This window comes from Cupressus sempervirens, chromosome 5 (assembly GCF_028749045.1).
Source record: "Cupressus sempervirens isolate cs-2001-9-10 chromosome 5, ASM2874904v1, whole genome shotgun sequence".
Taxonomy (NCBI): Eukaryota; Viridiplantae; Streptophyta; class Pinopsida; order Cupressales; family Cupressaceae; genus Cupressus; species Cupressus sempervirens.
In genome coordinates, this window is record NC_143122.1 from 27,191,752 (window position 1) to 27,210,372 (window position 18,621).

The window sequence follows — 18,621 nt, forward strand, 5'->3', positions numbered from 1 at the left end:
TACCACTTGGTGGTTTTGTGGGACTTGCTACTATATAAGTAGCCACAAGGGTAGTTGTTGTATAGAGAAAGAGAGAGTGACAAGGAGAAGACAAAAGGCAAGAGTCGAGCGGGACAAGGCTTGACAGGTTAGCCAAGGGAGCATTTGTGAAGGTTGAAAGCATGGCATGGGATGTGTGGATTCATGCTTGTTCACATAGTTTGCTCGGTTGTGGCTATGGCCATGAAGGCTTCCATGGTTGTATGGAAATGGTATTTTTTGTTGAATAATACATGGTGATGGATGCTTTTGGAGGGTGGGTTTTTTCCCTCAATGAGGGTTTCTCAGGGTATATCTTGTGTCACAATTTTGTGGGTATGTTATCTATTCTCTTGCATGTGGATTTTAATTCCGTGTTTATTTTAGATTTATTATGGGTTATGTGGAAATGGTTATATTCTTTGTTGCCAAGTTTCCTTACAAGTGGTATCAGAGCTATGGTTTTATTATTGTAACCCTAGATTGAATCCATGGGAATGCATGAGAGGATAAAAGAAAGGGCAAGATATATGAATGATTTATTGCAGATCTGAGGCTTTTGGGTTTGTTGTTATGATGGGATGTTAAAATATTTGGGCATGTGAAATTGTTGGACAAAAAGATTTTTTCGGATGTTTCATTTAAATGAGGGTTTTGGGGGGTAGCTTGCAGAAATGACCTCCTGGGTAAAAACAGACCTCACCATTGGATCCGGGTCGACATTTCCATAAATTTTGATATATAATATACCCTTGTTTGGCCATGTTCAGAGGAAATGAAAGAGTTTTTTAGTTTCAGCCCATGATGGCCGTCAAATTTAATCCCGTCGAAATTTTCATCACTGAAAAAATAAAAAATGAAAAATCGTACTGAAAATGGTAAAAAGACCGTCTTAGTAAAATGATCATAACTTTCTCTCAGAATATCGAATTTCAGAGTTCTTACAGGTGTTGGAAAGCTAATTCAGAGCACTACAACATGGTATAGGTTTGGTTCTGTGATTTTAAAATTTTGTTAGGTTTTAAGAGCCCTAAAGTCAGATGTTATTTATTTTAAGCGCGGATTAGGGTATAACTTGGGCATACGAAGTCAGATTTTGGACTTCGAGTAGTCAACGGAAAGCTCTTGGAGAGCTCTACACATTGGTTCAGATTTGGTGCAGGTTTGGTATGATTTATTTGTTGATATATTGATCTGAACAGTTTATAAGTATATTTTTACTATGGTAACATTGTGAGTTTATGGCATTGGAGATTTAAGATTTGATGTCATTGTATACTAAGTCCATATTTCAGATTGGTCTCATGATGATATGGTTATCAGTGTTTGGTTTGGATATGCATGATGACTTGTTGGGTCTACAAGTTGTGTAGTGTTGTAAGCGGTCTATACTTACAGGTTGCATTTATAGCTTGGTTATGGGTTGTCTTTGCCCATTGATCTTCATTATTGATGCATATTCAGATTGGTGGCTTGGATTTGGGTTGTCTATGCCCTAAGTCACATAATTTTCTGATTTCTTCATGTAGAAGGGATAAGATGTTGTTACCAGGGACAGTCATGGTGGAGGATTGTGGTTGACTATTTTATGCTGACAAGTTGGACACTTTGAGAGCCAGATGCTCAGTTCATGGATGTGATCATGGTGTCATGGATTTTGGCATGACATGATTGGTTATACAGGTACATCCTTGATGTTCATTAGCTTAGATTTTTTGATTTGGTTATGGTGGTATATCTTCTTGGTTGAGGATCATGGTTATTTGGTTTCTTTTGAGGAGCTCATGATGTGCACTTTGAGTTCTTTGATGATTTGATGCCTTGGTTGATTCTCATGGTTAGAGGATGATTTTTTATCATGATGTCATGGATAGCTTGGATACATGGTTTAGTGGGAGCTTGTGACAGTGATGGGGTGACAGTGCAGGATTAGTTCTTGGTTTGGTTTATATCTTCTTGGTTTGGAGAGGATGGATTTTATGATGCCATAGGTGACTTGGTACCACGGGTGAGTGAGAGTTGTTAGCATTGATATATTTATTGAGTGTTTGCAGATGTTGGAGGTTTGTCTTAGATCCTGTTGCTGAAGAAGCGTCTTTGACATTTGCATGGTGCACTTGTTATCTTCATGGTGTTTGAAGATGGTTAGATCTTGAGGACTCATGGAGTTCTTGGTTATCTTCATGGTGTATGGAGATGGTTCTTCATGGTGTGTGGAGATGGTTTTCTTCATGGTGTGTGGAGATGGTTGCATCTTGAGGACTCATAGGGTTCTTGGCAAAGGTGTGGTTTATGCTTTTATTTGGCATGTTATCCTTAGTGTGAGGATGGTTTCATTATTATGTCATGGTATACTCTTGATACGCGTTTAGAGTTGTGACATGTTATGGTGTGTTCATGTGGAGCATGTTATCTCTTTGGTTGAGATGGTAAGATCATGTTGTCATGTTTATGTTCCCGAAGCCATGGTTGGAACTTTGACATTGATCTTGGTTTAGTTTCTTGGTATTGAGTACACTGATCATAAGCTAGATACTTCATGATATTGCTATGTTGCATTTGGAGCTGGCATGGATTGATTGGTTACAGGTGCTCATGGATACTTAGAGATGGTGGTGATGCTGATTTCTCTTGGATTAGAGAAGTATTTGTTGGGACAGTTGATGGTTTCAGTAGGAAGTCCGAGGGGCAGTCACCTGATATGGACTTGAGAGGAGATTGTTCTTAGATGAGTCTTGGTTGGAGACTTGGGTATCTTGATGAGCATTCTCATTCCCCACTCTTGGTCTACTCGGCGTTTTGCTACTTGAGAGGTATAGCCCATTTTTTCTCTCAGTTGCATTATATTTATGCTTGTCTTTCATGGATATGGATCTTGAGCTATGGTACATGAGTTAGTTTTGGAGGGTTCATTTGAGAGATGGTTTAGCATTGGTTATCTCCATGTGCATGTGTTGTTATGCTGGTTGAGTTTGGGAGATGGTTTTATATTAGGCATATTCCTTGGTTTAGGAATGGTTTTATTTAGTTTGATCTTCTTGTGAGAGGCTTACATCCATGATGAGTTATATGGTATGGTTTGGGTGTTGTTAAGGCTTCTTGTTGAGGTTTTATGGAGGAGATCATACTTGCACAGTTTACATCTAGAGGTGTGTGTAGAAGGACATGATACAGGTTATGATTTGCATGGTTTCTCTGGTCTTGGTTATCTTCCTGGATGTTCAGTTTTGCCTACATCGGATTTGAGATTGGTTGGAGATTGTGATCACTGGTTTGTGCTCATGCATGTCATGTGAGAGATGACATGGTTATTCCTTTATCTCTTTCCTCTGTTGGTTGTGGTGAACTTGGGAGAGCATTGGAGACTTGTTATGAGAGTTGTTCTTGTAGGATATCAGTTTATGTATTGTGGATGTTCTTGAGACTACATGGATTCACTTCTTTGAGATGTGTTGAGTGGATTGGTTATAGATTTGACATTATCTTTTGCAGTGGGAGCTTCTTGGTATATATGTGGCAGGTATTTCTCTTGAGGCTTATGATTGCAGGTTGTAGATTGGATATGTCGGTGATATAAGATTCACTTGTTATACCTTTGAGGTATGGATAGTTGGATGGGTTTGGCACTTGCTGTGGGTGCTATTTCAGCTATGGATATCTTGACAACTACGGATACATGTGATTACCTTTGGATCAGGTTTTTTGTGCTTGAAATTTTAGTTGGTATAGGAATTTATAATCTTCTAATGCGACAGGTTAGGTGGCTTTCTCTTTGGATGGCTTCTATGTATGTCTAGTGGTAGTAGCATAATAGGAGGTGAGATCATTCATGTTTGAGCTGCTAGATACTTTGATTTTGTTGCGGGTACCAGGATGGAGCACTTGGTGTATTTTGATCCATGATGGTGGATGTGCTAGGAGGGATTGTTCCCTTGTTTATTTATGTGGCTACGTATTGACCCTATGCAATGTATACAACAAGTGGGAGATTGTTGAGATAATGGGTGTGCACACATTGCATAATATTGTTATTTTATTATTTTATTTTATTATGTAATGTTGTACCTAGATGGACATGCAACATGTAAATATTCCCATGGAATATTCTTGATGAGTTGTATTGTAACATTGTGATAATATTTGATGTAATTATTTAATATTGGGGAAAAGAATTAAAAGCCCAATATTAAATGTGGGGTCAGTGGGTTAGGTAGCACATGGTTTTAGCACATGGTTTATGTAATACCACTTGGTGGTTTTGTGAGACTTGCTACTAAATAAGCAGCCACAAGGGTAGTTGTTGTATAGAGAAAGAGAGAGTGACAAGGAGAAAACAAAAGGCAAGAGTCGAGCGGGACAAGGCTTGACAGGTTAGCCAAGGGAGCATTTGTGAAGGTTGAAAGCATGGCATGGGATGTGTGGATTCATGCTTGTTCACATAGTTTGCTCGGTTGTGGCTATGGCCATGAAGGCTTCCATGGTTGTATGGCAATGGTATTTTTTGTTGAATAATACATGGTGATGGATGCTTTTGGAGGCTAGGTTTTTTTCCTCAATGAGGGTTTCCTAGGGTATATCTTGTGTCACAATTTTGTGGGTATGTTGTCTATTCTCTTGCATGTGGATTTTAATTCCGTGTTTATTTTAGATTTATTATGGGTTATGTGGAAATGGTTATATTCTTTGTTGCCAAGTTTCCTTACAATATATATATATATATATATATATATATATATATATATATATATATATATATATATATCAAAATTATTCTACCATATGTAGAATGATTTAGCTATATAGCACACAATCAATCAAGGGAACCTTGTGGATCAGTTCTAACCCTTATTGTGTCAAGTATTGCCTCATGATTAGATTAACATACTTTCCACAACTTCTTGTTAAGAGGCCTACCATGATACAATATCAACTGAATATTTGTTGCAAGAATAAGGTTAGAGTAATGAAAAATATGTCTATGCATGTCAAAATCATCAAATAACCATGTGGTAGAATTCTTGATAGGGTACCTACATTTAATTGTAAAGACAATTTAAATTCAAAATTAATATGTGCTATACATGAAAAATATACTACTTTCTAAACCATGTGCATGTCACAATAATATACTACTTTCATGGAAGGGGACAAAAATAAACTACTTTCTAAACCATGTGCATGTCACAATAATGGATCCTATTTGGTACTCAATATCCTCACCATCAATGACTATAGCTATTAGTTTCTTTTTGGGCTCAATACACTAACATAGAAAGTAATTTGTTCCTTCATAATTATTCTCATATGCAATAATTGCATATACATGATATGCATTATTTAGAAGGATAACTTAATGGCAAAATTGAAAGTAATTTATTTTAACCAAGTATTAAATTGATAACTTAGTACTTGGTTCAACTAGGTCAAATACATGCTCAAAATCTATTGATGCTTCAATCTGGTTGAGTTGTAGTGTTCTAGGAAGTTGATATGAATCAATTGGATGAAAAGGTCTACAAGACCATTGGTCAACTCACTCTTTTTATTCACATTCATCTTGTAAATGATGCATACAATAAGAGCAAAAGCATGCAAGCTTTATAGTATGAATAGCTAGTAACATTGCATTTGAACTTCAAAATGAATGCATCTCATTTGATCCTAAAAGTGTACAACAATCTTGCAAATTTTCAATGCTAGGTTCATGTATCAACCAAAAATATCTAGAAACCACAGACTTTCCTATATTACCTAGTCCCATCATAGAATTGCACCATTGGACAATTATTTCATCATTTTCTAATATTGTGCCACCTTTGTACCTAAATTCCTCTCTACTAAGGGATTTTTTCACACATGCTCCAACATCATCATGCTCTCCCTTTCCATGTCCCACCTTAGTGAAATTCTAAAAATGTTACACTCCACTCATCACATGCATACTACTAAATCAATAGAACATCCTTGCATTCTTGAATTGTGCAGTACAATTGTCTGACCATATAATGTGTTGATTGTATCTTACATCTCTTTCCCTCAAATTATTATATAAAACTCTAAAACATCATTGCACAACTCTAATGAATGATTTTGATCATCGTTGATATAAAAGTGATACTCTTTTAATACTTTTATGTTATCCTCTATGCTATCATGTGTAGCAATAAATGCTATGTGTACAAAAATTGACACTTCTATAGAGTTGTAATACATTGATTGTAATTCATTTTAAGGTTTTAGTGTCTAGTTTTCAATGAATTCAATAATTGACACAATCATAACTAAGGGTAAAGTGTCCTTACACAACTTGAATTTCTCATCTAACCATCTAGATCTATGTGTATAACCTATGTTGTCATAAACTATATTCTCTTGAAACAATTTCATAAAATCAGCTACACATACATCAATTTCCACTAATTCACACCTCTTTAATTATTTTCCATCATTAACACTATATATAACTTACTTGTACATTCCAAGAGAAACTAGTGTATTACCAATTTCATGTGTGTCATCTAGATGTAGGCATCTATGCAACTTTTGCAAACCACCACATTAAGGGCAAAAACCTTTCAAACACATGGTCTTATAATAAATGCACCCATCATCTCATTTAATAGTACACTTGAAATAAATTATCTTGGTGGCTTAGAAGGTAATTATAGACCACATTCTTGAAATATTTCATTCATATGCAAAGTACAACACATATAATGATAGACATCATAATGCATAGAAAACTCAACATGAACCCCACAACAACATATAGTGTGCGTATGATTTATCTTAATGTAGAATGATTTTTCCATCTCAAAAAACCTTTGGCTGATTTTAATTTGAGGAAATATTTGAAGAAAAATTTCATAAAATTGTGTTTGAGTCATCCAAAAAATATTTTACATGTGGCTCATGGTTTGTTTTTCCAATTGGTCTTTTGACAACATCTTTTTGGTTTGGTGAAGCCCTTGTGTTGCCATGGAAAATGTTTTCTATTAATGTTCTTAGTGCATCAACAATAACTTTATCCTTATGTGGAAATCTACCTTGTAATGACAAAAAAGAAGTCTCATTAGAATTCTCAATTTTCTCTCACCTCACTAAGGCTTTGACTAATGTTGTTTTTCTTATCCTAAATGATTTACTTGTTTTGCTTCCCATATAAGTTTTTGCCATTTCCTTTCCCATTATGGTTGATGTGAGGACCCATCAACTCGTATTAGCATCTTTAGTACGTTCTTTTGAACCAATGGATTGGTATGCATCAAAGAGATTTCTAACAATTATTCTTTCACTACTATTTTCAAATGTTCTTAACCCCAAAATTCTCATTGTCTCTCTAAATTTCATATTTTTAACCATTTCAACAAGAATTTGGCATCTTCCACTTCAATTTAAATTTTCAAAATAGTTATTCCAAATCTTTTGAACAATTCTCCTATAATTTCTTTCTGACATTTTATCATGCATTGGCTTCAAAATATTTTCATCAATGTCAATTAGAAACTTTGATTTTCTATGAATTATTCTAGGAGATGTTGATGTATGTTCAAGCTCTATATTTTAATTACTTAGATTATGTTCATTCATCATTTCAACTTGAGAAGTCACATTAGGGGCATTAGGTGATGTAAGTGTATTTTTCATAATCATTTCAATTGGGGTATGTTGAACATTTTCGTTTGTCAAATTAGGTGTGTTTTTGACATCAATAACAATAGGTAGATTTTCATCACTTACATTAGAGGCATTTGATGATGTACCTACATGTAATCTCCTCATACACTCCCTTATTTTTTCCTTTTTTGTCTCTCATTTTTCTATTGTTTCTCTCTTGTTCCTTCCCATAAGTGTAGATGCAAATTACCCTACAAACAATAACATGAATACAATACACAATAAATTACAAAACTAAATAAATTTTCATGATTATTTTAATCTCAATCACAAGATACTAACATAAAATAAGATGTTGGCACATGAAAAATATTAAATTTAGCATTTCCAAGCACAAAAAACCTTATACTTGCATACCTGGTATAGAAATACATGTGAAATAGTAGTACAATTTGGTGGACCACACTAAAACATCATAATAATTGTTAACATGATGTTTTATTTACATTTTTCAATAACTTGATTAGGTTATGGAGTTCTAACTACATTATCCACATGGATAATAACCTAATCAGGTTTTGTAATTTACCTAATTAGGTTATGTATTTCTACTACACAAAGGTAGATTGAAGGAGGGAGGGATTAATGGAGAGAATGTGTGTGTGTGTGTGAGAGAGAGAGGGTGGGGTGGGGATAGGATATATATATATATATATATATATATATATAGGGGGAGAGAGAGAGAGAGAGAGAGAGAGAGAGAGAGAGAGAGAGAGAATGGGATAGGAGAAAAAGGGAGACAGGATATGTGTGTGAGAGAGAGAGAGAGATTAGGGGATATGATAGAAAGGGTGTGAGAGAGAGAGGATAAAGAGCAAGAATGTGTGTGTGTGTGTGAGTGAATGAGAGAGAGAGGGAGGGAGAGAGATACAAAGAGATTAAGGGATAGGATAAAGAGCAAGTGTTTGTGTGTGTGTGTGTGTGTGAGAGAGAGAGAGAGAGAGAGAGTGTGTGTGTGTGTGTGTGAGAGAGAGAGAGAGAGATTAGGGGACATGATAGACACTGGTATAGTCTAATACATAACTCTCTCTCTCTCTCCCCCCCCCTTACTCCCTCCTTTCTACCCTTGTGTAGTAGTAATACATAACCTAATCGGGTTATACAAAACTAGATCGGTATTTCAAAAAACTCGATTAGGTTTTGAATGCATTTTTTACTTTCATAACCTAATTGGGTTATTTGAATCCAAAAAACCCAATCGGGTTATGGCTTGGTGATAGCCTAGGGAAACAACCCAAAGGCTTGGGAGACTATTTTTCGTCCATTTTTTCCTTTAGATGTTTTTTTCATCTTCTAAGATGAATTCTCAGCTTTGTCTTCATTAGGTACACTAATAGTGAAGTGGGTATCTCTAAAATCACCACCATCATCTTACGCATCTTCTTAGCTTTCTAACTATATAATTTTTCATCCTTCTGGACAACATTAACATTGTAAACTTTAATTACTTTTACCAATGCCATGATATTCATCACAGACATATGTCTACCATTTTTTAATAACTTTTGATATACTTGACCAAATTCAAAACAAATTACATATTGTTTTTCTACACTTCATTATATACATATTTTTAAAAAAAAAGTTTCTAGTTTCAATTATTTTGATGCAAGTTATGCTCAACACACGAATAGGCACCAAAGTTTTAGGATGTAGTATGTTCAATAATTCATTAAACAAAAATAGTCATCTTAAAATTATAAAAAAAAAAAATGCAACTTTTAGATATGACTCCTAACTATCATCCTACCAAAGGGATATGAAAAATACTAAATATAACTATGTCTTTTGTGTTGCACATGAAAACAGCTACGTTATATTTTCTAAAAAAATTAGGAACTATTTTTTGTGTGCGTAGGCTTTGACCCACCTAATCTTATCCATTTTGTAAAAACTCTAGTAGTTTAGAAAGTAGATTCAAAGTAAGTACTACAATTTATATGTTTTACACATCTTGTCATTTTTAGAGGATGACTCTCAAATGTCTTATCCAAGTTCAAGTTTACATGATTTCAGAAAAAGGTGTCCACTTATACCCCCTTTTTGTACACCATCTTGGTGCACTCACCCCTAGGAGAAATTGAAACCAAAACACTTATTAGAAAAGCTAAGAATTTAGGAATTGATTCCATAGCTAGGGTTTGAGGAAAAAAATGAGAAAAGATTGTTATTAAATAAATTCATTTAGGTGGCAGTAATTTCTCAATTAGATATATAGTAAAATTTTGTGCACACACACACACATTATGGTGGGTCGGGCATCACCACCTCCCAACCCCCCATTTTTTGCCACTGATGGCCTTTACAAGGTTTCACATGACAGGTCTAATATTGTAGCAATATATTTTAAATTAAAACATTAAATATCATTTAACATAAATTTAATTTTATTTAATAAATTATTATTTTTATTAAATATAATTACTAGTTAATATTATTATAATTTAAATTATTTAAATAGGGTTTAAGTTTTAATTTTTATGTATAATTTTTATTATTTTAAAGGGGGTTCTCTAGAATATCATTATTATTTTTCTTAAGTAAATAAAAATTATTATTATTGTGAATTGAATGAAAAAAATAGTTTAACTAAAAATGGGTTCTTTTAAACTACAAAAACTGGAAAAACTATCAAACTAAGCTTGGAAAAACTATCAACTAGAATTTTTTTGCAAATGGAAACTCCAACTTTTATTCAAATCAAACTTAATGAAATTATATTGAAAACTACATGGCTGAAAACTAAACATGTTTTAAATGTCTTTTATGCTGTTTTATTTTTATCTAATGATGAGTTTGGAAAACCTTTTAGTTGGCTAAATTAGGGATGTTTACCGAAGGTGGGGATTTGTGAGTGTATTTCCAATGACTTATGTCAAGATTGTTTTGATATGCATTTCTCTAATAAGATCCAATTCTTCTATGTAAGCTTGTGTGTTATGACTTTCCTTATGTAACCTTTGAGGTTTTGATCTATGATCTATTAGTGATTTCTAGTTTCTTGTTTAGGACATATATGATAATTATGGTTTTATGAGATATATTTTTATGAACTTAGGGTAGGCTATCTACGTGTATGTTGGGAAGTCTCTTACAATAGAGGTTGGAGCCCTAAAGAGGTTTCCACATTAACCCATTATAAGTTGTATTAATAAGTGACAACAATCTCATAAATGAAGTTAAAATGAATTAAAAGAGTTAGTATGTTACCTCACTCATACCTCGAGTGCTAGTACAGGCTAGGATGGGAGTAGAGATGATGTTTGGTTGTGATCATTTCTTGTTAGTATTTCCTTGTCTATAAAAAAGGATATTGATACCGCATAGAGTCACTAGGGGACCAAAATCCTCAGAGACTACTAGGATAGCCTTAAAGTTGTCTCATGTGATGACACTTTCCCATATGCATATTAGGTTTCCTATGTGTCTTGTTTTTCCTATGTGATTAAATTTTTATTTGTGTGCTTGGTGCCTTTGAGATAGAATACTATCAAGATTCCTTGACCTAGAATCTTGTTATGAATTTTGGATTGTTATCTATTTGGGACTTGAGAATATCTCCTCAACATGGTGGGAGTGGGTCATTTAGGTTCCACGAGGTTGGTTTGTAGTGATTCTTATACCATTGAGATCCAATAACTTGATGTTGATATTGCATTTACCTTGTGTAGTTGTTTTATTCTTCTTTTCTTGTGATTATGTTCTATGGTCATATTATGGTATTTGTTACCTTGGTTATCTGATATCCTACATGATTTTGTATCTTATCATGATGAGTATTCTTTGCACATTTCATACCTTGTGACATGTGTAAGGGATAAGTATGCATTCTAGTGAAATGTCATGTGGCATCTTATGTACTCATATATTCTTTCATGTGGTTTTTATGTGTGGTTATTCTATGACATGGTTTTTCTTTTATTTATCAAACTTAAACATAATAAAATGTATGTGTGTGATTCAACATTATGGAACCCTTGAGAGATGTAACTTCTATTGTATTGTTTATGTATGTATGTGAGTTATTGATTATGCTTTTTTATCTCTTTTCTATATTAATCTTTTAAAAAATATTGTTTAGAAAAATTAGTAACATTATATGTTAATTTCTCTTGGGTTCCCAAGTGGGGCATTACACAAGAAATAATTGAAATATAGAAGATGAATTCAAAGTAAAGGGAGATGATGAATGGATGCAATTCTAGAATATAGTGAAGATGATTCCTTTTGAGTTGACTCAAATGAGACTGAGAGAGGTTCTCTTTGGCATCCTTGTTAAGGCTTGACTTGGTTTTATAATCACCTTTATAGTTTCCATGCTCAATCTAGTGGCCTTTGTGTTGATATAACATTATTCCCTATATTGTTTTTATTTAAGATATTTGATAAAAGATTCTTTTAGGTAGCCTTAAAGACTAAAGAAGGAGAAAGGAGTTCTTTTTATAAAGTTATATTGTTTCAATCTTAATGCAAGGAGACAAATAGTTAAGGATAGTTGCAACACTAATGGTTATACTAAGGGAATTTAAATAGTTATGGAGGTAAACAAAATGGAATAGAAAATTATATAAAAGAAGAGTGAAGGAAGGGATGAAGAGTGTGTACGATGATTATAAAACATGATAATGTGCATAGCATGAGAGATATCGTCAATAAGAAACAAGTAGAACTTTGTAAAGGGATATCTTCAAGAGGAAAAATAATATTAATCAAATAGGGTTGGAAACAAGGGTAAAGAAAGGATCCAAAAAAATAAAATTAGGAAAGAAAGGGGAACTAAAAAAGTTTTGACTAAGTTGAGAAGGAATATAAGAGAAAAAGAATGGTCTTCAAGATTAAGATGGCAAGTAGATATAATGCTGACGCTTTTTGAATGACAAAGGAAATGTGAAAAAAGTGACATGAGTAGTCTGGTTGGCCAGGCTTGTGCTATATGGTGAATAAAGAATTTTTTTAATGAATTTATACCATCCTTGTAAAAAATTGAATAAATAAATTATCAATATTAAATGTATATTATATAAGTGGACTCAGCTATTCATTTCAATATTATTGTTCATTTTATGGATTCAATGTAGCACATGTTGCATATGTTTGATTATATATTAAATATCTAAACATTGTCTCTTTGAGAAAAGTGGGGAGGGAGACAAGCTCAAGTTGTAATGTTGGATGAAGTAATTTTTTATGAACCTATACCATCCTCATGTCATCCCTGAGAAAGAATGAAAAACTAAATGATCATTGCTAATCAGCTATTATGATATTATTTGCATGCATTTAATTATATGTTTTTTTATTATAGGAAAATATGTATGAAAGGGACTAGAAACCATATACAAGAATATTTTGAGGGGGGTCTAAAACCATGGTTGCATAAGATTCAAACACACTACAATACAATAGTTAATCAAGGATAACTTTAGTGGCTAATATTCGCCAGTTGGCTAATCTCACTCATCGAGGACCCTAGATTTGGCTAAATTTTTTGCACTTTTGGGGTGTCCATGGCACCTGCACTTTACCACAATTGGGTCCCATGATAAGGCTAATCGCCAATAATAATGCATAAGTATTTATTTTTTAGTGATGACTTTGCCAATGAAATCTAAATTTTCTATGTAGTAAATTAAATATTTTCACCTACAATTTTCAAGGTTTTCCTTAATTGATGGTCATATTCGCCAATATTTGGTAAAAAATTAAGTTACACTAAAGATTAAGTATGCATATTTTACATGTGTCTCTATTCTGAAGACTTTTCATGAAACTTTTTATCCTTTCTCACTTTGCCACAAAATAGATTTGATTGGGGACACATGTCTTTAATTTGGGAACTTTTTTTAAAACTTGGTATCCTTTTAAATTTTGGCTTGAAATAGGATTTAGGCATTTGATTTAGGATCATCTAACAGTTAAAAATAATAGAGGTGCTTCCCCCAAACCACCATTCAATAATTTAGAGGGAAACTTCAATGATAAAAGTGGGATAAATTTAACCTTAAAGATTGATAATTAATTAGGTTCCATATAATAATAATAATAAATCATTATTTCTAGGTATGTGTACTTATTTTCATGATTCTCATCAATAATGAAAGATTTGCCAAGATTTATATAATTTTCATATGATTGAAAAACAATCACCAATAAAAATTTTTAAAAATCATACTTAAAAAATATATATTCGCCAATAGAAATTAAATTTTTCTCCCTGAACTAATTTTCAATTCGCCAAAATCTTATACTTTTTTCCTAAAGGGGGGTTTCTTAAATTTATCCCTATAGCTAATAACCATCTGCGAAACAACAACCAAAAAATTAGACAAGAATTTAGAGGTTGCAACAATCATAGTCCAAAGCCTTACAAAAAACGCTATGAGTTTTTTTACGACACCCTAAACCTTAAGTAAGAAATAAACCATGTATTTTGCTAGGAACCCATAACGTTACAGGGGTTTTCGACAAGCTCCCCCAACCTTACTAATCATCCTAAAAGAATTTAACATGACAAGGTCAGTAGAAAGGAAAATGGATTTTAAGATGGAATGCAAAATGATCATGAGGTTTTAGAAGGCTGCCAAAACCATTGCAATCAACATCTAAACATTACACATTGAAACTTCAACTAGTATAATAGTGGGTTTTAGCAAGAAACCCAAATCCAACATGGGGTTTTCAAAGCCTTAGTAAACCTACAATGTGTGTTTTAGCTTAGCGCCCGTAACCTTGATACCATGTGGAATTTGATTTGGATCCCATTACATAAAATTTTACCTAAAAACACTTACTAAAATCACAATCCAAGAAGATGAAAAAATGCTTTGAGAATACTCTCCTTACCTTAAGTTTTGGTTTTAAATTGATGCCCAAAACCAAGATAATATTGTCAATAGTTTCTCTTTGTCTTCACATTCCAAGAACCCAAAAATTAAACCTCTTGATCTCTATAGGAGAAGTACCACCTTAATATAGATTAGGGAGATAGGAACATCTAGAAAGAAGAAAGATCCTCTAACAATCTTCCAAATCAAGCAACTAGGAAAGTATAAATCGCTCAAAGAAACACTTCCAACCTCACCCACATGGAAAATATGCACCTTAATAGAAGATATACCCACCTCAATAGGAGTAGTAGATGGTGAGAGGGAACCAAAGAGCCAAACCCAATCCATACATGCAAGAATCCTCACCTCCTATATGGGACATGGCTCCGCCTCTAGAGGAGTCATAAAAATGAAAGAGGACAACAACCACAAGCCACAAAAAATAGCACCATAGGCTCACACAAGCTAAAAAAGAGGACCAAAAAGAAGAAAAATAACTCTCAACATTAAGCATGTTAGAGATTACTAAAGACAGGTCCCATAATTGTTCAACAACAAAAGCTCAATCTAGAACAAACCAACCCCAACAAAGAAGCAATGGGATAGGATAAACCCACCCATAGATTCCCAATGCAAAAATAAACAATGGAAGAAATAAATAGTAGTGGGGCTCTAATCTTCCCTATTCACAACTTATGCATGCATCCCCAACCATTTAAAGGGTGGTAAGTTAATTGAGACCACATAAAAATTGATGAGATCTAGAAATTGTTGTTCAATAGCATAAAATAGTCATTAAATTGAAAAATTATGTTTAGAACACCTCATGCTAAGTCATGTAAACATTATGGAAAACCATAGTATGTCTTGTAATTAAATATATTTATCCTCATTCAATATATGCAGAAATTCTCTAATTGGAATGACCATACATTTTACAAAACAAATGTCTCAATTTAATTTTAGTATCCATGAAAAACTCCAAGTTTGAATTCTGTCTCATACCTATAAAAGAAAATTACAACACGAATAGAAATTTAATTACTCTTATTGATAGTAAATTCATAAAGGTTAACCTATATTTTTCTATAAAAAATATAAAATATAAAAGATTTACCTATTATATTATATTGAGGAAGGAAGTTATAAGATAGAGATCATAACAAAGCTTAAATATAAGACAAAATGAAACCCTATAAACAAAGAGGATGAAGGCAAACTCATGAAAATCTCATTGTGCTTTTGTTTTTTTTATTGATGAAATGTAAGTTACAAAGAGTTGCAGCAAAAGACAATCTCATTGTTACAACAGAAAGAAAGTGATAAAAAAAACACAAGACGAACAAACTTCTTGAAATCATTCATCCATTATAAACAAAATATGCATACATAAAGTCTATGTTTGAACAACCTTCCTTATTTAGAAGCCCATATCTAACCATAAACATAGGATATAAACTATAGTTTATAGTAAAATATAAACTATTATTTTTTATTTTCATATCATCCATTGATCTAACCCAAGAATACTAAAATATAGAGCTTTGGGTATCTGAAGCTTCCTCACAGTTAAGTATCACACCTCTGTAACGAATCAAATGGATAATGAATCAAATGGATATGGTGGATTTTAATTTGATGAAAGAAGTGTCTAGGACTCCAAGTGTTGTCGAATCTTCTTTAATACATTGGATACATAATGTCCTTTTAACCTAGTTGTGCCAGTTCAGATCACCATCAAACATATCATCAGTTGGCATCTCCAGTAACAAAATTCCATAGCTATAAACATCATCGCGGGGAGAGATCATCCCACCGAATCTATATTCTGCAGTCAATTCAATATTTCTAATTGTTCTCTACATTATTTATACACTCTACAATTCAATTCAATATTTATACTCTCCTATTTCCAACAGTTACAACAAAGTCTTTGATATTCAATTCCACAAAATTGTATTTATGACCACAAGTCTTACTACATCGCTAACCTCCTGATAAATACATTCACACCGTATTAGATTGAGAGTCTTTGCTTTGATATTTAATTCACAAAATAGTATGGAGAAACATTGAAGTGGATTTCAAAATGACAACTCTCTATTTTTTTATCATCAAAATGTAGCGTACTGATTCATTGTTTCATAGCTGAGAATTTTGAATTTATTTTAAAGATTCTGAAATTTCTTTCATGTTATTTTGTTTTTTTATATGTTCAACTGATTTAAGTTGTCTTACGTTTTTAATGTCTGAAATCGAAGAAGAATATTTCCTTTCCTATCACATTGGATGTGGTTTTTAATATTCTTCAGACTTGATTTTGTAGCAAATAATTGCTGAGTCAATGTCAGCCATGGCAGACGATGTTGAATTAATGGTCTGTATTGAAATTGTTATATCTTGCTTAAAATAATCATAATTGACAATTGTTTTTAATAAGATTCAATAATAAAACTAAAATAAATTCAAGAGACTATCAGATGACTATAAAATTATCAAGTTAATCTGAACTTGTCCACTTTTCTTATATGAACTCTAAATACACGTTCACACAAATACACATGAACCAAAACATTGTAGGAGTGTTTTTCTAGCCAACTACTAAGCCAACATCAAAGTCTAAATAAACAAAAGTTAAGAAGTGCAATGAAATTATGCATGTTAATGCATGAACTTTAATTACTTTAAAACAATATTGTAAACCTCAAACTTTTCTCATAAATTAAAAAATAATCTTTTCCAAAAAACATTTCTAAATTTTCACTCCAATAATTTATGGAAGAATCATAAATTGTTCTAGAACCACAATTGTGCAATTTATGTATCAATAAGAATTACTAAAATTAACAAATATATCAAAATATTTTTACCTTGAATCACTCATATAAGTATATCAAGAAATCCAAACATGTCATCTACAAAAGCATAAATTGAATAGCTAAGATTGGAACAATCCAACAAAGTTCATAGAATCAAAATACAAATTTACTAAAAAAGAAAAATAGGCATATTCCTCCAAAAGTAAATCCATACAAATAAACCATGGTCACACTACTAATTTTTATTTTCTAATATAGAGAAAAACCATCTTTACACAATTATCCTCACATGAAGGAAGTCAAAGCAATGCACCCTCAATTCTATTATTCATATTAATGAAATTCGCAGTTGCCTAGTGCATCATAAAAGAGCATTTTTTAAATATATCTATTGATGATTGATTACTATAAAAATTTGTAAGAAAACTATATGCCTTGTCTTCTAGAGATAGCTAGTATTAAACACATACATGTAATTTGATTTGACCACTACGATAATCAAATAGCATATACATTTAGTTATCAATAGCACAATTTTATATATGTCTAAATGTATGAAAGTAATTAATGTATAGATAGACTCTATGTACTTGTTAATATGCATATACATGTCTAGGTACACTTCTATAATAATAAATAAGAACAACTAATTCTTTGACTATTCAATATATAAGGTTGATTTTATATTGGAAGATGTCTTGATCTCCTATTTTATTGCCACAATTCAAAATTTTATTATTCGATGAGATTTAACCAAAAAAATCTTTATATGATACAACTTATCTGCAAACAAAATTAAGACATTGTTTCCTCATCTATTTTTTATTTTATTTTGCATAACACACCTCTATAATTCATTATCCTCCTTAGGTTATTAAAAAACAAAGGGTTCAATTTGTCTCTCATTTTCTTTCATTTACGTAATTACTATGAGCATTGATGTGGGTGATAAAAGGATTAGCATGTTCTCATTACAAGACAAGAGCATGAAAACCGACCTCCCTTACCTCAACTAGAGAAAATCTACAATGATAGGTACAAGACCAAGAAAACAAGAAATAAAGGGGAACAAACCAAAACTATATGTGAAAGACACTTCATGCATTTCTAAACCCATAACTATTTCTTACCAATACATTATGCCAAAAAAGAGAATGTGGTTAGAAATGCCTTCATGGAACCTAATATACAACCACTACAATCACAACTTGGCTACATTTCAAATTATAATTCCCAAGCCATTGACAATCTAAGAATTAATGAACCCCTAACCAAGTAAA